Here is a 12651-nt window from a genome sequence, read left to right as displayed (position 1 = left end):
GTGGAAGCTCCTTGGGGTAACCCTCGGCTAGGGCCCAGGGGCAGGTGGGTAAGTGCCTAGTAGACTCCATCTTTCACGCGAATACTCCAGGCTACTCATGAAGTCCCAGAGGATTGACCGCTCCTCTGCAGCTACCTCGACAATGACCCTTGTTTTGGCTTCTCCCTCTCCCTATCTTACTCTCCCCAGTCCCTAATTCCTGCTTCCTGGCATCACCTTCCAAATAAACCACCAGCACCCAAGTCCTGTCTCTGGCTCTGCTTTTAGGGAGCCCAGCCCAGAATAATCCCTTAATGAAACACTTTTTAATATTTCTTCAGCAAACTGCATACATATTCACAGTAAGTGAGATACACAAAGACTTGAAATAGCCTCACATCGATTTGGGTCAGGTTTGCTGCCATCTAGGTAAAGAGAAGGTCTTCTGAGCACCAGAATATTATGGCTCTGAATAAGGGCCCGGCCTGTACTTGCCTGGTACACAGAGGTGCACCCTCTCATGCTTGGTTAAGTCAGTGTGAGTGGGGAACGTCTTGGTGCCATGGACTGCTCCCAGAAGTCCCCAAGGACACAACAGTGACCAGGATGTTGAGGGTTGCCATCAAGGAGCTGACATCTAAGCAGGAGGAGACAATCGACAAATACAGGTAGGTAAACAAGGTAATTTGACCTCTGGTAAGATAGCATATTCAAAAGCAGAGACATTACTTTGCCAACAAAGGTCTGTCTAGTCAAGGCTATGGTTTTTCCAGTGGTCATGTATGGATGTGAGAGTTGGACTGTGAAGAAAGCTGAGCACCGAAGAACCGATGCTTTTGAACTGTGGTGTTGGAGAAGACTCTTGAGAGTCTCTTGGACTGCAAGGAGATCCAACCAGTCCATTCTGAAAGAGATCAGCCCTGGGTGTTCTTTGGAAGGAATGATGCTAAAGCTGAAACTCCAGTACTTTGGCCACCTCATGCAAAGAGTTGACTCATTGGAAAAGACTCTGATGCTGGGAGGGATTGGGGGCAGGAGAAAAAGGGGACGACAGAGGATGAGATGGCTGGATGGCATCACTGACTCGGTGGATGTGAATCTGAGTGAACTCCGGGAGTTGGTGATGGACAGGGAGGCCTGGCATGCTGCAATTCATGGGGTTGCAAAGAGTCAGACACGCCTGAGTGACTGAACTAACTGAACTGAACACTGGGGAAAGAGGTCCCAGAGTGATTATAGGTGATGGGGTGCTCAGGGGTGGCCCATCTCTGGAGATTTCTGAGCAGGGAGGGGACAAGGAGAAGGAGTCCCTGACACACGATTTGGCTAAGGGGAAGAGCAGTTTTAATTTCTTGAGACAGGGTGGAGTTTTCCCTGTTTGAAGAAGAGCAAGGATGCCAAATGGGTAGGCACATGATCCTGCCAGCAGGGCAAGGGGAAGAGCCCTAGTTAAGGCTTTCTAGCTTCCAACAACAGAGGGAGGAACTGAGGGGCTTCCAGCAGGGAGCACCATGATCTGATTTGGAAGAGCCCTCTGCATGTTGCTCGTGAGTGGATGGGAGTTAGTGGCAACAGTGCAAACTCAGAATCGGCAGAGTGGTGTCTGCTGCCCACCAGCACCCATGCCCGTCTTGTCTTAATAACAGTGCCTAACCTGGGCCCTCCCGCCTCCAGCAACTGCTTCAGGGAACACAAGCCCCACCACCACCACCACGACCACCACCACCACCACGGGTGCTCTTGATTGGCCTAAGGATGACATATCCTCTGTCAGTGATAGGTCAAGAGTGTGCATGTGACCAACCCCACCCAGTGAAACATCAGGGAAAGCAGCCGGGACTCTGCTGTGGGGTCTACCAACACAGCCAGCTTGGCAGTGATATCTGCTACACCACTGAGATGGGGGTGAGCCCAACTAGGGAAGAGGCTGCTTCCTGCATCCTGGAACCCAAAGCTCACTCCAGGCTTCCTGTTGTGCAGAAATGGGTATATGCTTGTGGTCGACGCGAGATTGAGCAGGGGTTTCTGTTACTTGCAGCAGGAAACCTTCGATGGACAAGCAAAATGCCTGTCAGAAGGGAAGTCTTAGCAAATCAGGGCACGTTGGTATTGTGGAACATGGCAGAGCCACTGCAAAGAAGAGTAGGATCCTCGTGTCTAGAAAGGGAACCAGCCACAGGAGATAATTTTGGTTCTCAATCAGGAATTATTTTCTCCCCAGGTAGGTTGCCAGACTGAGTAAATAAAAATACAGAATAAATATATATCTCAGATAAACAATGGATACTTTTTTAAAATAAAGTCCCGGGGAGTACATTATTAACTGAATATCTGTATTTTATCTGGCGACCCTGCCTTCAGGACTTTGGCAATGTCTGGAGACATTTCTGGTTATCGTGACTGACAGGAGGGCACTAGTAAGTAGAGGCCAAGGATGCTCGCAGACATCGCACAATGCACAGGACGGCCCTCCCAACAAAGCATGTACCAGCCTAAAATGTCAATAGTGCCAAACCTGAGGATCCCTGTTATAAAATGAGAAACAACTCAGTAAGCTACACTGGAATCCCATTGGTGTTAAAATTCGAATTAAGCTACATGATTGCATAGAAAAATTTATGGAGGTCACACTCCATGGGCTTCTCTGATAGCTCAGTTGGTAAAGAATCTGTCTGCAATGCAGGAGCCCCCGGCTTGATTCTTAGGTCAGGAAGATCGCCTAGAGAAGGGATAAACTACCCATTTCTCCAATATTTTTGAGCTTCCCTTGTGGCTCAGTTGGTAAAGAATCCGCCTGCAATGCAGGAGACCTAGGTTCGATCCCTCAGTTGGGGAGATCTCCTGGAGAAGGGAATTCTCCAAGCTATTCTGGCTTGGAGAATTCCATGGACTGTATAGTTCACAGGGTCTCAAAGAGTTGGAGATGACTAAGCGACTTTCACTTTCTTTCACACTCCAAAGCCATGTGGGATAGGGGGTGAATATACTCCTCACTCTAAATCCTTCTGCAGTGTTTTGTTATTTTTTTTAAAGTTAATAAATTTGAAGTTAAAGTTAATATATATATATGTACCCACAAAGTACCCAGATGAAAATGATGAATTTTTCACAAAGTGAGCACACCCATAACACAGGGACCCCAGACAAGACAAAATGACCAGCATCCCTTGAGGCTGCTTGTGTCGCCTTCTAGTCTCTCACTGCCCTACAAGGATGATGCCTCTCCTGGATGCTAACCTGTTTTGAACATCGTATAAATGGAATCACGCAGTATGTATATATGTATATATGCATTTAGGGCTTCCCAGGTGGTGCTAGTGATAAAGAATCCGTCTATCAATGCAGGAGATGCAAGAAACTCAGGTTCGATCCCTGGGTCCAGAAGATTCCCTAGAGAAGGAAATGGCAACCCACTCAGGTATTCTTGGTTGGAAGGTTCCATGGACAGAGGTGCCTGGTGGGCTACAGTCCATGGGGTCGCAAAGAAACAGACATGACTGACTAACGCTGAGTGTAGTAGTAGTTTGTTCCTCTTCCTGTGAGATACGCTGCAGTTTATTCCTTCCACTGTGGACAGACACTTGGGTGGCTTCTGTCTGGCACTGTGATGAATGAAGCTGGTATGAACATTCATTCACCCTTCTTTTGGTGGCATCTGTACTCCCTCCTGGTGGATGTGTACCTGGGTCTGGATCATTCCACCACAGGGTGTGTGTATGATCAGTTTGGGGGCTTCCCCGGTGGCTCAGCAGTAAAGAATCTGCCTGCAATGCAGGAGATGCAGGAGACTCTGGTTTGATCCCTGTGTCAGGAAGATCCCCTGGAGGAGGAAATGGCAACCCATCCCAATATTCTTGCCTGAGAAATCCCATGGACAGAGGAGCCTGGTGGGCTATATAGTCCATGGGGTCGAAAAAGCGTCTGACATTACTGAGCGCACATGCACCCATGCTCAGTTTTACTGCTGCTGCTACTGCTGCTAAGGCCCTTCAGTCGTGTCCGACTCTGTGCAACCCCATAGACGGTAGCCCACCAGGCTCCCCTGTCCCTGGGATTCTCCAGGCAAGAACACTGGAGTGGGTTGCCGTTTCCTTCTCCAATGCATGAAAAGTGAGAAGTGAAAGTGAAGTAGCTCAGTCGAGTCCGATTCTTAGTGACCCCATGGACTGTAGCTCACCAAGCTCCTCCGTCCATGGGATTTTCCAGGCAAGAGTACTGGAGTGGGGTGCCATTGAGCAAAGAGCTGCCAAAATGCTCGCACCAATTTACACATTCCCCAATTATACATGAAGGTTCTGATTGCGACACCCATATCCTTACCAACCCTTGATACAGTCTAGCAATTTCATTTCGATCCCTCTCCTGGGTGTGCGAATTGTTAATCACTGTGAGTTTAAGTTGCATTTCCCTGAGTAAATAAAGTTGAGTGCTTTTTAAGTATCTTTATTGACCTTCTGAATATCCTCTGTTGTGAAATGCCTGCTCAAGTCACTTGTCCATTTTTCTGTTAGGTTATCTCCTTTTCTCCAGTTGATTTGTAATAGAGTCTTATTGGTAAGTATCTTTTCCCAAGGAGTGTCTTGTCTTTTCTTTCACAGTGCTGCATCCTTTTCTGGACAACACCCAGGCTCAGGTAATAGAAGGGAGATTGCTGAAAACCGGCTCAAGGCTGAGAAGGTAATGGACACTCTTTGCATTATATAATACAGTACAGGATAAAGAACACCCTCAGCCAGAGGTTGGTCTTTGCAGTGTAAAAGGTCTGGTTGCTTTTTAAAGAAGTAGGTGCCATTATTGGAGTGGACCCCATGAGGGCTCTGCTCTTCCCCTCCCCTTGAGGACCTCAGTGCCCGCGCCTTCTCCTCCGCCCCATTCCCCACCAGAACAGTTGCAGGACTGGATAAAGCTAAGAAGGACAGGAAAGCCCATGTGGAAGGCTGGAGGCAAGAGGAGGCAGGATTTCAGTGAGACAGGGAATGAAAAAGAACCGAGGTATGGGTATGGAGTGGAAGGAAAAGGAAGGTGAAATGGGGAGGGTCCTGGGAAAGCACTTCCTGCTGTCATAGGTGGAACAAGTTCAGCGGACCTCGCCCTGTGGACCTCCCTCTGTTCTCCAGAACCACTTCTCTCCTTGCTGCCGCTGTGCCTGTGCCACCAACATCTCTTGCCTGCATCTCTGCAACATCCCTTTAAACTGGCCTCCTGGCTTCTATTCTTCCCACCCTACCCTCAACAACCGGTTCTGTGCCAGCCACCAGAATATGAAGATCTTTTACAGGAACAATAGAACACATTTCTCTTGTGCTTAAAAGCTCTACTGGGTGTTTGTTGTGCTTAGAATGCATCGCCAGCAACTTCCAGGATCTACCAGGCAAGATGCGATCCAGCGGGGACAGTGTCTCTGACCCCTTGTGCTCCAGCCACGCTGGCTGCTGGTCCTCAGACAACCACATGTTCCAGCCTCAGGGCATCTGTACTTTCAGTCCCTCCATCCAGAATGATGCGCCCCAAACCCTGTCATGTTGGCTTCTTGTCATTCCAGCCCCATCTCCGTGTCACCTCCCCCGAGGTGTCTTCCCAGAGTCCTTGAATCTGGCCTTGTCCCGAAGCAGTATCCTGTCCCTCTGTTTTCTTTCTTTCCTAATGCTGGTCTCTCTGAAATGATCTACTGTAGCATTTACCCGTTTGTAGACTGTGAGAAAAGAGGACTTGTCTGTCAGGTTCCTTGCTGTGCCCAGAGCCCCAGCATGCTCCTGGCACACAGTAGGAGCTTGACACTGATTCCCCCTCAAAGATTCCTGGAGTCTGGACTGATGGGAGAGCGTGTGGGTCCTGTGTATCCTCTACCAGCTGATGGAATGTGCATTGTGTGGAAAAGAGTCTTCTTGTTGGGGATTCTTGTTACCTGGGTAATTAGAAAATAATTTAAAAAATAATATCAGTTATAAAAGAAAACTATTGATCTGGGTGAACCATCAGTGTCCTCAGCCCTGGCCAACTGACACCTACAAGGTCTGAGGGACTAGAGCGGAGCTGGACCCTTGAGACTGGGGTTGGCTTTGGATGGGAGTAGGTGGGGGCCAGGGAGAGTGCGTCTTCCATTCCACTCAGAGGCGCTCTCTTGGACTGCCTGGGAGGAGGCGGAGATGGGGCTTGGGTTACCTAAATGCCTGCTGGCCCTGGGTGACTGCCAGCTCAGAGTTGGGAAGTCCAAGGAACCCAGGAGGAGCAAAAACACTGTCTGTTCAGGGGCCAGGCAGGAGCAAAGACGAGTGAGGTGACCACAGAGACAGAGGGAGTGAGAGGGTTTGTGAGGATCAGAAACTCTGTGCCTAGTCCCAAACCATTCATGTGCTGTGTGTGCTTAATTGCTCAGTCGACTAAGTCGACCATGGGGTTGACTCTTTGTGACCCTGTGGACTGTATCCCGCCAGGCTCCTCTGTCCATGGAGATTGTCCAGGCAAGAATACTAGAGTGAGTTGCTGTGCCTTTTTCCAGGGGATCTTCCCAACCCAGGAATCGAACCCAGGTCTCCCGCATGCAGGCGGATTCTTTACCATCTGAACCACCAGGGAAGCCCAAACCATTCATAATAAAAACAAAAGCACAAAATGAGGCCAGCCATGAGAGCAGGTATGGAGCCTGTTGCTTCGGAGGAAAAATTGAAAGACCTAGAAGCCACATAGCCTGAGCTGGAAGGGCTCTAAGGTGGAACCTCATTTTACAGATGGGCAAACTGAGGCCCAGAGAGGGGGACTGGCCAGGATGGGGTCTCTGGACTGTCAGCCCAGCACTGTTTCCTCTGAGCTGTGAATTCCACTGGCAGCCAGAGCTGGGGGAGGGGATGGCCGAGCAAGGGGAGGGGGTGGTTTGCTCCCTTTTGGGGAAGTGAGAGGAGCCAGTGGTCTGGGAGGAGGGGGAGCAGCAGAGGGGGAGAGGCGAGGGTCGGGGGAGGGCAGGGCTGGGGGCATTGCGATTCCAGACAGCTCCCGACACCCAATTTTCCAGCTGGGTGCCCTGGTCTGCTCTCGGAGCATCCTGCCAGAGCCGGTCTAATTGACAGGGAGAGAAGAGGCTGCTGAGGGGCGGGGGTGGGAGAGGATGGTGTGGGGGGGCGGTGGTGGTGAGGAGGAGAGGGACAGAATTGGGGTAGAGAGAGAGGGGAGGTGGGAAAGAAGAGAAGGGGTGTGGAGGTGAGTGGGAGACAGGGGAGACGTGTAGGAAGGAGGGCAGAGGAAGCAGCCGACCCCTCGGGACAGGCAGGTGGACATTGACACTGGTGGCTGCCGGGGAGGAGAGTTTGGCAGGATGATGCAGCTGGAAGGGAGGCAAGAAATGCCACCTCCTGGTTTAAGGGAGGAGGAAACCTGCCCAAAGAGGAGAAATGAGTTACCCGGGGTCACACAGCCACTGGAGCGGGAGTGCAGAAGGCAGGATGAAAAGAGTCCTGGTCTCCTGGTTTCCTGCCTCTCGGGCTGCAGGAGGGAGAGAGAATCCTAAGGGGAAGGAAGGGGGCTTCCGGGGCCATTGGAGGTGAGAGGGGACTGTCTCAGGGGTCAAGTAGCCCCTGGCACATGGGAAATTGCTGGGCACTGGCGCCTGCCCCCTGCGTAGAGCAGGCTGATTGGCATTTCTGACTCTGGGCTGGTGACTGGGGTGGGCGCCAGAGCTGCGCCCTCCATCCCCCACGATGCTGATTGGGGTAATTAGAGCTAATAACAGGACTGTGAGCTCTGTTATCACACACGCTCAGCCCTTCTGGGGTGCCATCCGAGGGAAGGAAGGCAGATGGGCCCAGAGAGAGACCTGAAGTGCGGAGGGGGAGGGCAACAAGGAGGCGAGGAGCGGCACAGTAGGGGACCTGGGTCTGCTTCAAAATGCTCCTCAGTGTGGGCAGAGCTGGGGGCTCTCTTTCAGCCCCTTGAATCCCAGGACCCTCAGGGGCTTCTTCCTACAGAGGGAGGAGTGGGTGCCAGGGGAGTCATGGTGTGTGTCTAAGATGGAGTTGAGGCTGGAGCTGGGGAGAGGGGGGAAGCCCTCCACACCACCATCCCCGTCCCCTGCCCTCCCCCAGACCCCGCATGCTTCTCAGGAACCTCCAAACATCCTTGAGCAGAAATAGACCGGTCCGTCAAACTGGGGCAGGTGCAGGGAATCTGGGCCAGCGGCCTGGCTGGTCCCTAGGGCCATGCCTTGTGTGCTGGCACCTCTCTACTGCCCGCCCCACTGGGGGAGTCCAGGGCAGGGCTCCCTGTCCATCCACCGGTCAGGGCCTGCCCCTCACAAACCACAGCTCCTGGCTCCACCCACCACAAGGCCCAAAGAGACAAAGTAACTCATCTCCAATCCCACAAGCTCCGAGGTGGGGCTGGGGGCCTATACCCGGACCTCCTTAATGGTCAGGGCTTGGTCTTTTCGAGGCCATCACACTGCTGTCGGGGAGCCAGAGACCCAGGGCTGCCCGCCGGAGTCATCCACCCAGCCCAGGCCAATGCCTGGCACACAGGCACACAGTAGGTGCTCAACAGATATCTGGGCGACTTCTCTGGCAGCGAAGTGGTTAAGAATCCACCTGCCAATTCAGGGGACACAGGTTGGATCCCTGGTCCAGCAAGATTCCACATGCCATGGAGCAGCTAAGCCCGTGCATCACAACTACTGAGTCTGCGCAGTAGAGCCCACCATCTGCAGCTCATGAAGCCTGTGCACCTAGAGCCCGTGCTGTGCAACACCTGAGACAAGAAGCCTGTGCACCTCAACGTAGAGTAGTCCCTGCTCGCTGCAACTAGAGAAAGCCTAGCAGCAACAAAGACCTGGTGCAACTCAGAATAAATTAAGAAAAAAACAGATACTTAGGGACTGACTGATGGTGTAAAGCCCTCAGCATGTAGGAAATGCACAACAAAAGGGAAGTAAGCCAGTGGGTAAATATATAAGAGGTGTGGACACCATGAGTCCCAGGAACAAGGCGGATCACCCCCGATCACTTCATGTCCCACCAAGTGGCCGGGATCCTCCCCATCTCCAGTGTGGCCTCACCTCCCAAAGGGTCTGACTTTGCATCCCCTCCCTGTCCCCACCCCAGGTGCCCTTGGCTGATGGGCGAACCTGGGGCTGCAGGCAGAAGGAGGGCCTAGGGAAGGTCACTGAGTGTCGCTCCCTGGGGCAACCTGTCCTTAATGAAAGACGCCCAGAGGATGGGCTGGGACTCTCCAGGAATGTTCCTGCCTCTTCTATCAGGGCACTTGTGCTCATCTGTGCCCCCCTCTTGTTTCCTGAAGCCCTTCATCCCTTCCACCCTCAAAACAGGGCCCTATGTCTATCACCCCCAGGATCCCCCTCTCTCTGCACGGTGTCCCCAGGGGCTATCCACCTCAAGGGATGGCCCCTGCTTCACACGTGTGAGTGTGTACGTGTGTGTATATGGGGGGTGGGAGTGATCTGGGAAACCTCTATGAGTCCTCTGAGCCTGGCAGCAGCCACAAAAGGAGAGGGTTTGGCGTCCCAGGGAAGAGACCCAGGACCCAAGGTGGGAGAGGCCCTGACAGCCAGCATTCAGCTCAGCATGAGAGGGTCCTCAACCTTCATAGGAGCTGGGAGGAAGCCAGTAGGAGTGAGCTCCCCAGGCCTGGCAGGGGAAGTAGGGGGTGGGCGGTGGTGCTAGTACAGGCCCAATGGCCCTAGGCAAGGATATTGTGAAGGGAGTTTGAATATCAGAGGAGTTGGACTAGATGAAATTTAGGGTTTCTCCTGGTCCCAGGTTTAAGGAATTTGGGGGTCCCTGGCCTTAGAGTATCAGATATTACACCTTTCCAGACACAATGCATCTTCAGACAGAAACCTTTGAAATCTTCCAGATGCAAAAGAATGGGATGATAACGTAGATTGGAGGCCCAGTGACGTGTGTGTGTGTGTGTGTGTGTGTGTGTGTGTACTGCCACCTACCAGCTGTGCAACCTTGGGTGAACCCCTCAGCCTCTCTGAGCTCTGTGTTCATCCACAACATGGAGGCCACAGTCGCAGACACAGAAACTGCCTGGTCGGTCAGGGTCTGCCGAGGGAGGTGTGATATTGAGAGCACGTGTGCTTCAGTGCCAGAAGGTGAGGGTTTTTATGCCCATGGATGTGGTTGTGATCTTTGTTCAGTCAGGTAATAGGGAGCCCATGAATGTTAATGAATGAGGTGGTGATGTCCGATTTTGCATACCTGCAGCTTCAGATCTGGAATGAACCTCTGGAAGAGGTAAGGAAGCCAGTCCATCCCAGAAATAACAACAGTGAGGTTGGTCCCAGAGCAGAATGCTCTGAAGTGCTGCGGGATGGAGGTGGTCCAACCATGACCCTCCCTGCCCTGCTGAGGGGTTTGCAGGGAGGTGACTGGGGCTCCCTGAGTGTGGATGCAGGCAGTTCACCGAGTGTGGATCGTGTGTATGTGTGCATATGCATGCATGTTTGTGTGTTGCGTGTGTGACTGTGTGTAGTTTATATGTGTGCTAATGTGCACATGTGCGTGTCCAGTATCCATGCCCTCCCACGCACACCTTTTTTCTGCTGTCCCGGAGAACTGGGCACACAGGCTCCACTGTCTCTGGCCAAGAGAGGGGAATTCTTTATTTCCGTGGCCTTCCATGGTGATTAAGGGTCCGAACTTCTCCTCAACCATCATTTCTTCAAAATGAAAAACCCAATTGCATCTCCAAGCAGCTTGGAAATCGATTTGTCTCAAAATGAACTTTTGGAGAAGCAATTCCAAAGAGAAATAAGAGGAAGAAGGTGGGGAGGCCACAGCGTCAAAGCCATCACCAGGGCCTCCACAGGCAGGGGGTGGTGAGGGGGCTTTGGCCCCAGGTTATCTGGGTTATCTCCCTGCCCTTGAGACCTCAGGCAAGTTGCTCTGCCTCTGGGAGCCTGAGTTCCATGTGTGTAAAATGGATGCCTGAATGCCAACGGCATACAGTAGGTACTCAGCAAACCCTGAGGCACACACCCGTCCCCCATGAAAGGCGGTCCCGGGACTTGGCTGTGGCTCTCCGAGATGCAAAGGTGCCAGGACACTCTGGACCCTTGGCTGGGTTGCTTGTTCCTCCCCAGCCTCAGCCGGGACAACCTCAGCTCCTCCAGCTCCTCCATTCAACCCTTTGCAAGCGGCCTGGTTGGAAGGGTCCATGTCATGCTCAGGTCTGAAGTCTTCTGGGGGTGGAAATGGGTTTCAACAACAAACCCAGAAATAACGGTGGCCGCCATGTTTTCATTTCACCCTCATATAAATTCTCGTCCATGTTATCATTCTGTTTTAATGACAAAGAAACTGTGGCTTGTGGAGTTTTGTGAGAGGGTAGTGGAGAGGATTCAGGTGAGAACAGTGAGAATAGGTGACAAGTGCTTAGCGCTGCACCTAGGATCAGTACGGGGGGTCAAAGCCATGGGTGGGGGGGCTCGTACCATGGACAGTCACAGGAGAGTCCAGGGATGACCCCTCATGGGGGACAGGTGTGTGCCTCAGGGTTTGCTGACTACCTACTGTGTGCCGTTGGCATTTATGAATCCATTTCACACACAAGGAACTCAGACTTGGAGAAAAGGAGCAACTTGCCTGAGGTCTCATAGACAGGGAGAGAACCCAGATCATCTGGGTCTAAAGCTGTACACCACCCAGGGTCACCATGGAGAGCATGGGAAGGGCTTCCTGGAGGAGGTGACTTATAAGGCTGTTGGGGAGGGAAGAGCAGAGAGGGTGTTCCTGGCAGAGGAAACTTCACAGTGACAGGCGAGGAGGGTGGGGAAAGTGGGGATGACTAGGAAGAGGCTCACAGTCTGGATGGGGCACAGGCAGGGACAGGTCCGCTGAAGCCCTGTGAATGGCAGTGGGGGTTGCTGAGGTGGAGGGGGGCCCAGAGCGCTGGGGAGAGGCACCCGGGCCAGGTCCTGAGAGGGGAGTGGTGCTCAGTGGGAAGAGAAGGGACACCTTGGAGGGTGAGCGTCTGGCAGAGCTCATGGAGGTGGGGGCAGGTGATGACGGCTTGCTGACTGAACACTTACTCGGCGCTAGGTGCCCCATAACCTGATGAGGTGAGTGCCATGCCTGCCCGCTTTACAGGTGAGGAAACTGAGGCCCAGAGAAGTGAAGGCAGAGCTAAGAAGTGGCCAAGCTGGGCATTGCACATAGGTTTGACCCCCACTGCCCCCTGTTGTGCTGCTGGAGAGAGTGGCAGGGTAGGGAGGGCAGGGTACCCACTGGCCGAGGGGACCAGTGTGGGCAGGGAGAGGAGAAAGAGACCAGTGTGAAGGCTATGCTAAGGAGTTTGGGCCTCCCCTAGAGGCTGGGTGCTTGGGAGTCTTCAGGAAAGGAGCCGGGGTGGCAATATGGCCAGGGCCTCTGTCACATTATCACCTCCCCAGTCACCAGCAGAGGCGGTGTGGGGAGGACCAGGAGACGAAGGCAGCCTGTTAGGTGGCCGCAGAGGTGGGCTCTGAGGCAGAATTTTCTAGTGTGTGACCAGGCCATGTCTCTCCCAGGGCTCTGTCTGCCTGGCCCCTGAGAATGGGGAGTGCCAGGGGCCTCTGTGGTGGGATTAGAGCTCCCGGGTGTGTGTGTGTGTGTGTGTGTGTATGCATGTGTGTGTGTGTGTGTGCACTGCTGGTGGTGGTGGAGGTAGGTGTGGACATGGGAT

The sequence above is a fragment of the Bos grunniens genome, chromosome 5, assembly GCF_055505025.1.
Source record: "Bos grunniens cultivar Pamir isolate PY7600 chromosome 5, Bosgru_T2T1.0, whole genome shotgun sequence".
Taxonomy (NCBI): domain Eukaryota; kingdom Metazoa; phylum Chordata; class Mammalia; order Artiodactyla; family Bovidae; genus Bos; species Bos grunniens.
This window is presented reverse-complemented; position numbering follows the sequence as displayed.